Here is a 10601-nt window from a genome sequence, read left to right as displayed (position 1 = left end):
CACTGAACCATGGACTGTTCTCATCAGGCCACACTGAGCCGAGGACTGTTCTCATCAGTCCACACTGAACCGTGGACTGTTCTCATCACGCCACACTGAGCCATGGACTGTTCTCATCAGGCCACACTGAACCATGGACTGTTCTCATCAGGCCACACTGAGCCGTGGACTGTTCTCATCAGGCCACACTGAGCCGTGGACTGTTCTCATCAGGCCACACTGAACCATGGACTGTTCTCATCAGGCCACACTGAGCCATGGACTGTTCTCATCAGTCCACACTGAACCATGGACTGTTCTCATCAGGCCACACTGAGCCGTGAACTGTTCTCATCAGGCCACACTGAACCATGGACTGTTCTCATCCGTCCACACTGAACCATGGACTGTTGTCATCAGGCCACACTGAGCCGTGGACTGTTCTCATCAGGCCACACTGAGCCATGGACTGTTGTCATCAGTCCACACTGAACCGTGGACTGTTCTCATCAGGCCACACTGAGCCGGGGATTGTTCTCATCAGTCCACACTGAACCATGGACTGTTCTCATCAGGCCACACTGAACCATGGACTGTTCTCATCAATCCACACTGAACCATTGACTGTTCTCATCAGGCCACACTGAGCCATGGACTGTTCTCATGAGGCCACACTGAACCATGGACTGTTCTCATCAGGCCACACTGAGCCGTGGACTGTTCTCATGAGGCCACACTGAACCATGGACTGTGTTCTCATCAGGCCACACTGAGCCATGGACTGTTCTCACCAGTCCACACTGAACCATGGACTGTTCTCATCAGGCCACACTAAGCCGTGGACTGTTCTCATCAGGCCACACTGAACCATGGACTGTTCTCATCAGTCCACACTGAACCATGGACTGTTGTCATCAGGCCACACTGAGCCGTGGACTGTTCTCATCAGGCCACACTGAACCATGGACTGTTGTCATCAGGCCACACTGAGCCGTGGACTGTTCTCATCAGTCCACACTGAACCATGGACTGTTCTCATCAATCCACACTGAACCGTGGACTGTTCTCATCAGGCCACACTGAGCCATGGACTGTTCTCATCAGTCCACACTGAACCATGGACTGTTCTCATCAGGCCACACTGAGCCGTGGACTGTTCTCATGAGGCCAAACTGAGCCGTGGACTATTCTCATCAGTCCACACTGAACCATGGACTGTTCTCATCAGTCCACACTGAACCGTGGACTGTTCTCATCAGGCCACACTGAGCCGTGGACTGTTCTCATCAGTCCACACTGAACCATGGACTGTTCTCATCAATCCACACTGAACCGTGGACTGTTCTCATCAGGCCACACTGAGCCGTGGACTGTTCTCATCAGTCCACACTGAACCATGGACTGTTCTCATCAATCCACACTGAACCATGGACTGTTCTCATCAGGCCACACTGAGCCATGGACTGTTCTCATGAGGCCACACTGAGCCGTGGACTATTCTCATCAGTCCACACTGAACCAAGGACTGTTCTCATCAGGCCACACTGAGTCGTGCACTGTTCTCATCAGGCCACACTGAGCCATGGACTGTTCTCAACAATCCAAAGAGCCATGGACTGTTCTCATCAATCCACACTGAGCCATGGACTGTTCTCATCAGGCCACACTGAGCCGTGGACTGTTCTCATCAATCCACACTGAACCATGGACTGTTCTCATCAGTCCACCCTGAACCATGAACTGTTATCATCAGACCACATTGAGCCGTGGACTGCTCTCATCAGGCCACACTGAACCATGGACTGTTCTCATCAGTCAAAACTGAACCATGTACTGTTCTCATCAGGCCACACTGAACCATGGACTGTTCTCACCAGGCCACACTGAGCCGTGGACTGTTCTCATCAGTCCACACTGAGCCGTGGACTGTTCTCATCAGGCCACACTGAGCCGTGGACTGTTCTCATGAGGCAACACTGAACCATGGACTGTTCTCATCAGGCCACACTGAGACGTGGACTGTTCTCATGAGGCCACACTGAGCCGTGGACTATTCTCATCAGTCCACACTGAACCATGGACTGTTCCCATCAGGCCACACTGAGCCGTGCACTGTTCTCATCAGGCCACACTGAGCCATGGACTGTTCTCGTCAATCCAAAGAGCCATGGACTGTTCTCATCAATCCACACTGAGCCGTGAACTGTTCTCATCAATCCACACTGAACCATTGACTGTTCTCATCAGTCCACATTGAACCATGAACTGTTCTCATCAGGCCACACTGAGCCATGGACTGCTCTCATCAGGCCACACTGAACCATGGACTGTTCTCATCAGTCCACACTGAACCATGGACTGTTCTCATCAGGTCACACTGAACCATGAACTGTTCTCATCAGGCCACACTGAGCCGTTGACTGTTCTCATCAGGCCACACTGAGCCATGGACTGTTCTCATCAGTCCACACTGAACCATGGACTGTTCTCATCCGGCCACACTGAGCCGTGGACTGTTCTCATCAATCCACACGGAACCATGGACTGTTCTCATCAATCCACACTGAACCATGGACTGTTCTCATCAGGCCACACTGAGCCGTGGACTGTTCTCATCAGTCCACACTGAACCGTGGACTGTTCTCATCAGGCCACACAGGGCCGTTGACTGTTCTCATGAGGCCAAACTGAACCATGGACTGTTCTCATCAGGCCACACTGAGCCGTGGACTGTTCTCATGAGGCCACACTGAACCATGGACTGTTCTCATCAGGCCACACTGAGCCGTGGACTGTTCTCATCAGGCCACACTGAGCTGTGGACTGTTCTCATGAGGCCACACTGAACCATGGACTTTTCTCATCAGGCAACACTGAGCCATGGACTGTTCTCATCAGTCCACACTGGACCATGGACTGATCTCATCAGGCCACACTAAGCCGTGGACTGTTCTCAACAGGCCACACTGAACCATGGACTGTTATCATCAGTCCACACTGAACCATGGACTGTTGTCATCAGGCCACACTGAGCCATAGACTGTTCTCATCAGGCCACATTGAACCATGGACTGTTGTCATCAGGCCACACTGAGCCATGGACTGTTCTCATCAGTCCACACTGAGCCATGGACTGTTCTCATCAATCCACACTGAACCGTGGACTGTTCTCATCAGGCCACACTGAGCCATGGACTGTTCTCATCAGTCCACACTGAACCATGGACTGTTCTCATCAATCCACACTGAACCATGGACTGTTCTCATCAGGCCACACTGAACAATGGACTGTTCTCATCAGGCCACACTGAACCATGGACTGTTCTCATCAGGCCACACTGAACCATGGACTGTTCTCATCAGGCCACACTGAGCCGAGGACTGTTCTCATCAATCCACACTGAACCATTGACTGTTTTCATCAGGCCACACTGAACCATGGACTGTTCTCATCAGGCCACACTGAGACGTGGACTGTTCTCATGAGGCCACACTGAGCCGTGGACTATTCTCATCAGTCCACACTGAACCATGGACTGTTCTCATCAGGCCACACTGAACCATGGACTGTTCTCATCAGGCCACACTGAACCATGGACTGTTCTCATCAGGCCACACTGAACCATGGACTGTTCTCATCAGGCCACACTGAGCCGAGGACTGTTCTCATCAGTCCACACTGAACCGTGGACTGTTCTCATCAGGCCACACTGAGCCATGGACTGTTCTCATGAGGCCAAACTGAACCATGGACTGTTCTCATCAGGTCCCACTGAGCCGTGGACTGTTCTCATGAGGCCACACTGAGCCGTGGACTATTCTCATCAGTCCACACTGAACCATGAACTGTTCTCATCAGTCCACACTGAACCATGGACTGTTCTCATCAGGCCACACTGAAACGTGGACTGTTCTCATCAGGCCACACTGAGCCGTGGACTGTTGTCATCAGTCCACACTGAGCCATGGACTGTTCTCATCAGTCCACACTGAACCATGGACTGTTCTCATCAGGCCACACTGAACCGTGGACTTTTCTCATCAATCCACACTGAACCATGGACTGTTCTCATCAGTCCACACTGCACATGAACTGTTATCATCAGACCACACTGAGCCGTGGACTGCTCTCATCATGCCACACTGAGCCGTGGACTGCTCTCATCATGCCACACTGAACCATGGACTGTTCTCATTAGTCCACACTGAAACATGGACTGTTCTCATCAGGCCACACTGAACCATGGACTGTGTTCTCATCAGGCCACACTGAGCCGTGGACTGTTCTCATCAGTCCACACTGAGCCGTGGACTGTTCTCCTCAGGCCACACTGAGCCGTGGACTGTTCTCATGAGGCAACACTGAACCATGGACTGTTCTCATCAGGCCACACTGAGACGTGGACTGTTCTCATGAGGCCACACTGAGCCGTGGATTATTCTCATCAGTCCACACTGAACCATGGACTGTTCTCATCAGGCCACATTTAACCATGGACTGTTCTCATCAGGCCACACTGAACCATGGACTGTTCTCATCAGGCCACACTGAACCATGGACTGTTCTCATCAGGCCACACTGAGCCGAGGACTGTTCTCATGAGTCCACACTGAACCGTGGACTGTTCTCATCGCGCCACACTGAGCCATGGACTGTTCTCATGAGGCCAAACTGAACCATGGACTGTTCTCATCAGGTCCCACTGAGCCGTGGACTGTTCTCATGAGGCCACACTGAGCCGTGGACTATTCTCATCAGTCTACACTGAACCATGAACTGTTCTCATCAGTCCACACTGAACCATGGACTGTTGTCATCAGGCCACACTGAAGCATGGACTGTTCTCATCAATCCACACTGAACCATTGACTGTTCTCATCAGGCCACACTGAGCCGTGGACTGTTCTCAAGAGGCCACACTGAACCATGGACTGTTCTCATCAGGCCACACTGAGCCGTGGACTGTTCTCATCAGGCCACACTGAGCTGTGGACTGTTCTCATGAGGCCACACTGAACCATGGACTGTGTTCTCATCAGGCCACACTGAGCCATGGACTGTTCTCATCAGTCCACACTGAACCATGGACTGTTCTCATCAGGCCACACTAAGACGTGGACTGTTCTCATCAGGCCACACTGAACCATGGACTGTTCTCATCAGTCCACACTGAAACATGGACTGTTGTCATCAGGCCACACTGAGCCGTGGACTGTTCTCATCAGGCTACACTGAACCATGGACTGTTGTCATCAGGCCATACTGAGCCATGGACTGTTCTCATCAGTCCACACTGAACCATGGACTGTTCTCATCAATCCACACTGAACCGTGGACTGTTCTCATCAGGCCACACTGAGCCATGGACTGTTCCCATCAATCCACACTGAACCATGGACTGTTCTCATCAGGCCACATTGAACCATGGACTGTTCTCATCAGGCCACACTGAACCATGGACTGTTCTCATCAGGCCACACTGAGCCGAGGACTGTTCTCATCAGTCCACACTGAACCGTGGATTGTTCTCATGAGGCCAAACTGAGCCATGGACTGTTCTCATGAGGCCAAACTGAACCTTGGACTGTTCTCATCAGGTCCCACTGAGCCGTGGACTGTTCTCATGAGGCCACACTGAGCCGTGGACTATTCTCATCAGTCCACACTGAACCATGAACTGTTCTCATCAGTCCAAACTGAACCATGGACTGTTCTCATCAGGCCACACTGAGCCGTGGACTGTTCTCATCAGGCCAAACTGAGCCGTGGACTGTTCTCATTAGGCCACACTGAACCAAGGACTGTTCTCATCAGGCCACACTGAGCCATGGACTGTTCTCATCAGTCCACACTGAACCATGGACTGTTCTCATCAGGCCACACTGAGCCGTGGACTGTTCTCATCAGGCCACACTGAACCGTGGACTGTTCTCATGAGGCCAAACTGAGCCATGGACTGTTCTCATGAGGCCAAACTGAACCTTGGACTGTTCTCATCAGGTCCCACTGAGCCGTGGACTGTTCTCATGAGGCCACACTGAGCCGTGGACTATTCTCATCAGTCCACACTGAACCATGAACTGTTCTCATCAGTCCAAACTGAACCATGGACTGTTCTCATCAGGCCACACTGAGCCGTGGACTGTTCTCATCAGGCCAAACTGAGCCGTGGACTGTTCTCATTAGGCCACACTGAACCAAGGACTGTTCTCATCAGGCCACACTGAGCCATGGACTGTTCTCATCAGTCCACACTGAACCATGGACTGTTCTCATCAGTCCACACTGAACCATGGACTGTTGTCATCAGGCCACACTGAGCCGTGGACTGTTCTCATCAGGCCACACTGAGCCGTGGACTGTTGTCATCAGTCCACACTGAACCGTGGACTGTTCTCATCAGGCCACACTGAGCCGTGGACTGTTCTCATCAGTCCACACTGAACCATGGACTGTTCTCATCAGGCCACACTGAACCATGGACTGTTCTCATCAATCCACACTGAACCATTGACTGTTCTCATCAGGCCACACTGAGCCGTGGACTGTTCTCATGAGGCCACACTGAACCATGGACTGTTCTCTTCAGGCCACACTGAGCCGTGGACTGTTCTCATCAGGCAACACTGAGCCGTGGACTGTTCTCATGAGGCCACACTGAACCATGGACTGTGTTCTCATCAGGCCACACTGAGCCATGGACTGTTCTCATCAGTCCACACTGAACCATGGACTGTTCTCATCAGGCCACACTAAGCCGTGGACTCTTCTCATCAGGCCACACTGAACCATGGACTGTTCTCATCAGTCCACACTGAACCATGGACTGTTGTCATCAGGCCACACTGAGCCGTGGACTGTTCTCATCAGGCCACAATGAACCATGGACTGTTGTCATCAGGCCACACTGAGCCATGGACTGTTCTCATCAGTCCACACTGAACCATGGACTGTTCTCATCAATCCACACTGAACCGTGGACTGTTCTCATCAGGCCACACTGAGCCATGGACTGTTCTCATCAGTCCACACTGAACCATGGACTATTCTCATCAGGCCACACTGAGCCGTGGACTGTTCTCATGAGGCCACACTGAGCCGTGGACTATTCTCATCAGTCCACACTGAACCATGGACTGTTCTCATCAGTCCACACTGAACGGTGGACTGTTCTCATCAGGCCAGACTGAGCCGTGGACTGTTCTCATCAGTCCACACTGAACCATGGACTGTTCTCATCAATCCACACTGAACCGTGGACTGTTCTCATCAGGCCACACTGAGCCGTGGACTGTTCTCATCAGTCCACACTGAACCATGGACTGTTCTCATCAATCCACACTGAACCATGGACTGTTCTCATCAGGCCACACTGAGCCGTGGACTGTTCTCATGAGGCCACACTGAGCCGTGGACTATTCTAATCAGTCCACACTGAACCATGGACTGTTCTCATCAGGCCACACTGAGTCGTGCACTGTTCTCATCAGGCCACACTGAGCCATGGACTGTTCTCATCAATCCAAAGAGCCATGGACTGTTCTCATCAATCCACACTGAGCCATGGACAGTTCTCGTCAGGCCACACTGAGCCGTGGACCGTTCTCATCATTCCACACTGAACCATGGACTGTTCTCATCAGTCCACACTGAACCATGAACTGTTATCATCAGACCACACTGAGCCGTGGACTGCTCTCATCAGGCCACACTGAACCATGGACTGTTCTCATCAGTCAAAACTGAACCATGTACTGTTCTCATCAGGCCACATTGAACCATGGACTGTTGTCATCAGGCCACACTGAGCCGTGGACTGTTCTCATGAGGCCACACTGAGCCGTGGACTATTCTCATCAGTCCACACTGAACCATGGACTGTTCTCATCAGTCCACACTGAACGGTGGACTGTTCTCATCAGGCCAGACTGAGCCGTGGACTGTTCTCATCAGTCCACACTGAACCATGGACTGTTCTCATCAATCCACACTGAACCGTGGACTGTTCTCATCAGGCCACACTGAGCCGTGGACTGTTCTCATCAGTCCACACTGAACCATGGACTGTTCTCATCAATCCACACTGAACCATGGACTGTTCTCATCAGGCCACACTGAGCCGTGGACTGTTCTCATGAGGCCACACTGAGCCGTGGACTATTCTAATCAGTCCACACTGAACCATGGACTGTTCTCATCAGGCCACACTGAGTCGTGCACTGTTCTCATCAGGCCACACTGAGCCATGGACTGTTCTCATCAATCCAAAGAGCCATGGACTGTTCTCATCAATCCACACTGAGCCATGGACAGTTCTCGTCAGGCCACACTGAGCCGTGGACCGTTCTCATCATTCCACACTGAACCATGGACTGTTCTCATCAGTCCACACTGAACCATGAACTGTTATCATCAGACCACACTGAGCCGTGGACTGCTCTCATCAGGCCACACTGAACCATGGACTGTTCTCATCAGTCAAAACTGAACCATGTACTGTTCTCATCAGGCCACATTGAACCATGGACTGTTGTCATCAGGCCACACTGAGCCGTGGACTGTTCTCATCAGTCCACACTGAACCATGGACTGTTCTCATCAGTCCACACTGAACCGTGGACTGTTCTCATCAGGCCACACTGAGCCGTGGACTGTTCTCATCAGTCCACACTGAACCATGGACTGTTCTCATCAATCCACACTGAACCGTGGACTGTTCTCATCAGGCCACACTGAGCCGTGGACTGTTCTCATCAGTCCACACTGAACCATGGACTGTTCTCATCAATCCACACTGAACCATGGACTGTTCTCATCAGGCCACACTGAACCATGGACTGTTCTCATCAGGCCACACTGAGCCGTGGACTGTTCTCATCAGTCCACACTGAACCAAGGACTGTTCTCATGAGGCCACACTGAACCATGGACTGTGTTCTCATCAGGCCACACTGAGCCATGGACTGTTCTCATCAGTCCACACTGAACCATGGACTGTTCTCATCAGGCCACACTAAGCCGTGGACTGTTCTCATCAGGCCACACTGAACCATGGACTGTTCTCATCAGTCCACACTGAAACATGGACTGTTGTCATCAGGCCACACTGAGCCGTGGACTGTTCTCATCAGGCTACACTGAACCATGGACTGTTGTCATCAGGCCATACTGAGCCATGGACTGTTCTCATCAGTCCACACTGAACCATGGACTGTTCTCATCAATCCACACTGAACCGTGGACTGTTCTCATCAGGCCACACTGAGCCATGGACTGTTCCCATCAATCCACACTGAACCATGGACTGTTCTCATCAGGCCACACTGAACCATGGACTGTTCTCATCAGGCCACACTGAACCATGGACTGTTCTCATCAGGCCACACTGAGCCGAGGACTGTTCTCATCAGTCCACACTGAACCGTGGACTGTTCTCATGAGGCCAAACTGAGCCATGGACTGTTCTCATGAGGCCAAACTGAACCATGGACTGTTCTCATCAGGTCCCACTGAGCCGTGGACTGTTCTCATGAGGCCACACTGAGCCGTGGACTATTCTCATCAGTCCACACTGAACCATGAACTGTTCTCATCAGTCCAAACTGAACCATGGACTGTTCTCATCAGGCCACACTGAGCCGTGCACTGTTCTCATCAGGCCAAACTGAGCCGTGGACTGTTCTCATTAGGCCACACTGAACCAAGGACTGTTCTCATCAGGCCACACTGAGCCATGGACTGTTCTCATCAGTCCACACTGAACCATGGACTGTTCTCATCAGGCCACACTGAGCCGTGGACTGTTCTCATCAGGCCACACTGAACCATGGACTGTTCTCATCAGTCCACACTGAACCATGGACTGTTGTCATCAGGCCACACTGAGCCGTGGACTGTTCTCATCAGGCCACACTGAGCCATGGACTGTTGTCATCAGTCCACACTGAACCGTGGACTGTTCTCATCAGGCCACACTGAGCCGTGGACTGTTCTCATCAGTCCACACTGAACCATGGACTGTTCTCATCAGGCCACACTGAACCATGGACTGTTCTCATCAATCCACACTGAACCATTGACTGTTCCCATCAGGCCACACTGAGCCGTGGACTCTTCTCATGAGGCCACACTGAACCATGGACTGTTCTCATCAGGCCACACTGAGCCGTGGACTGTTCTCATCAGGCCACACTGAGCCGTGGACTGTTCTCATGAGGCCACACTGAACCATGGACTGTGTTCTCATCAGGCCACACTGAGCCATGGACTGTTCTCATCAGTCCACACTGAACCATGGACTGTTCTCATCAGGCCACACTAAGCCGTGGACTCTTCTCATCAGGCCACACTGAGCCATGGACTGTTCTCATCAGTCCACACTGAACCATGGACTGTTCTCATCAATCCACACTGAACCGTGGACTGTTCTCATCAGGCCACACTGAGCCATGGACTGTTCTCATCAGTCCACACTGAACCATGGACTGTTCTCATCAGGCCACACTGAGCCGTGGACTGTTCTCATGAGGCCACACTGAGCCGTGGACTATTCTCATCAGTCCACACTGAACCATGGACTGTTCTCATCAGTCCACACTGAACCGTGGACTGTTCTCATCAG

Source organism: Lampris incognitus, chromosome 3 (assembly GCF_029633865.1).
Source record: "Lampris incognitus isolate fLamInc1 chromosome 3, fLamInc1.hap2, whole genome shotgun sequence".
Classification (NCBI taxonomy): Eukaryota; Metazoa; Chordata; class Actinopteri; order Lampriformes; family Lampridae; genus Lampris; species Lampris incognitus.
This window is presented reverse-complemented; position numbering follows the sequence as displayed.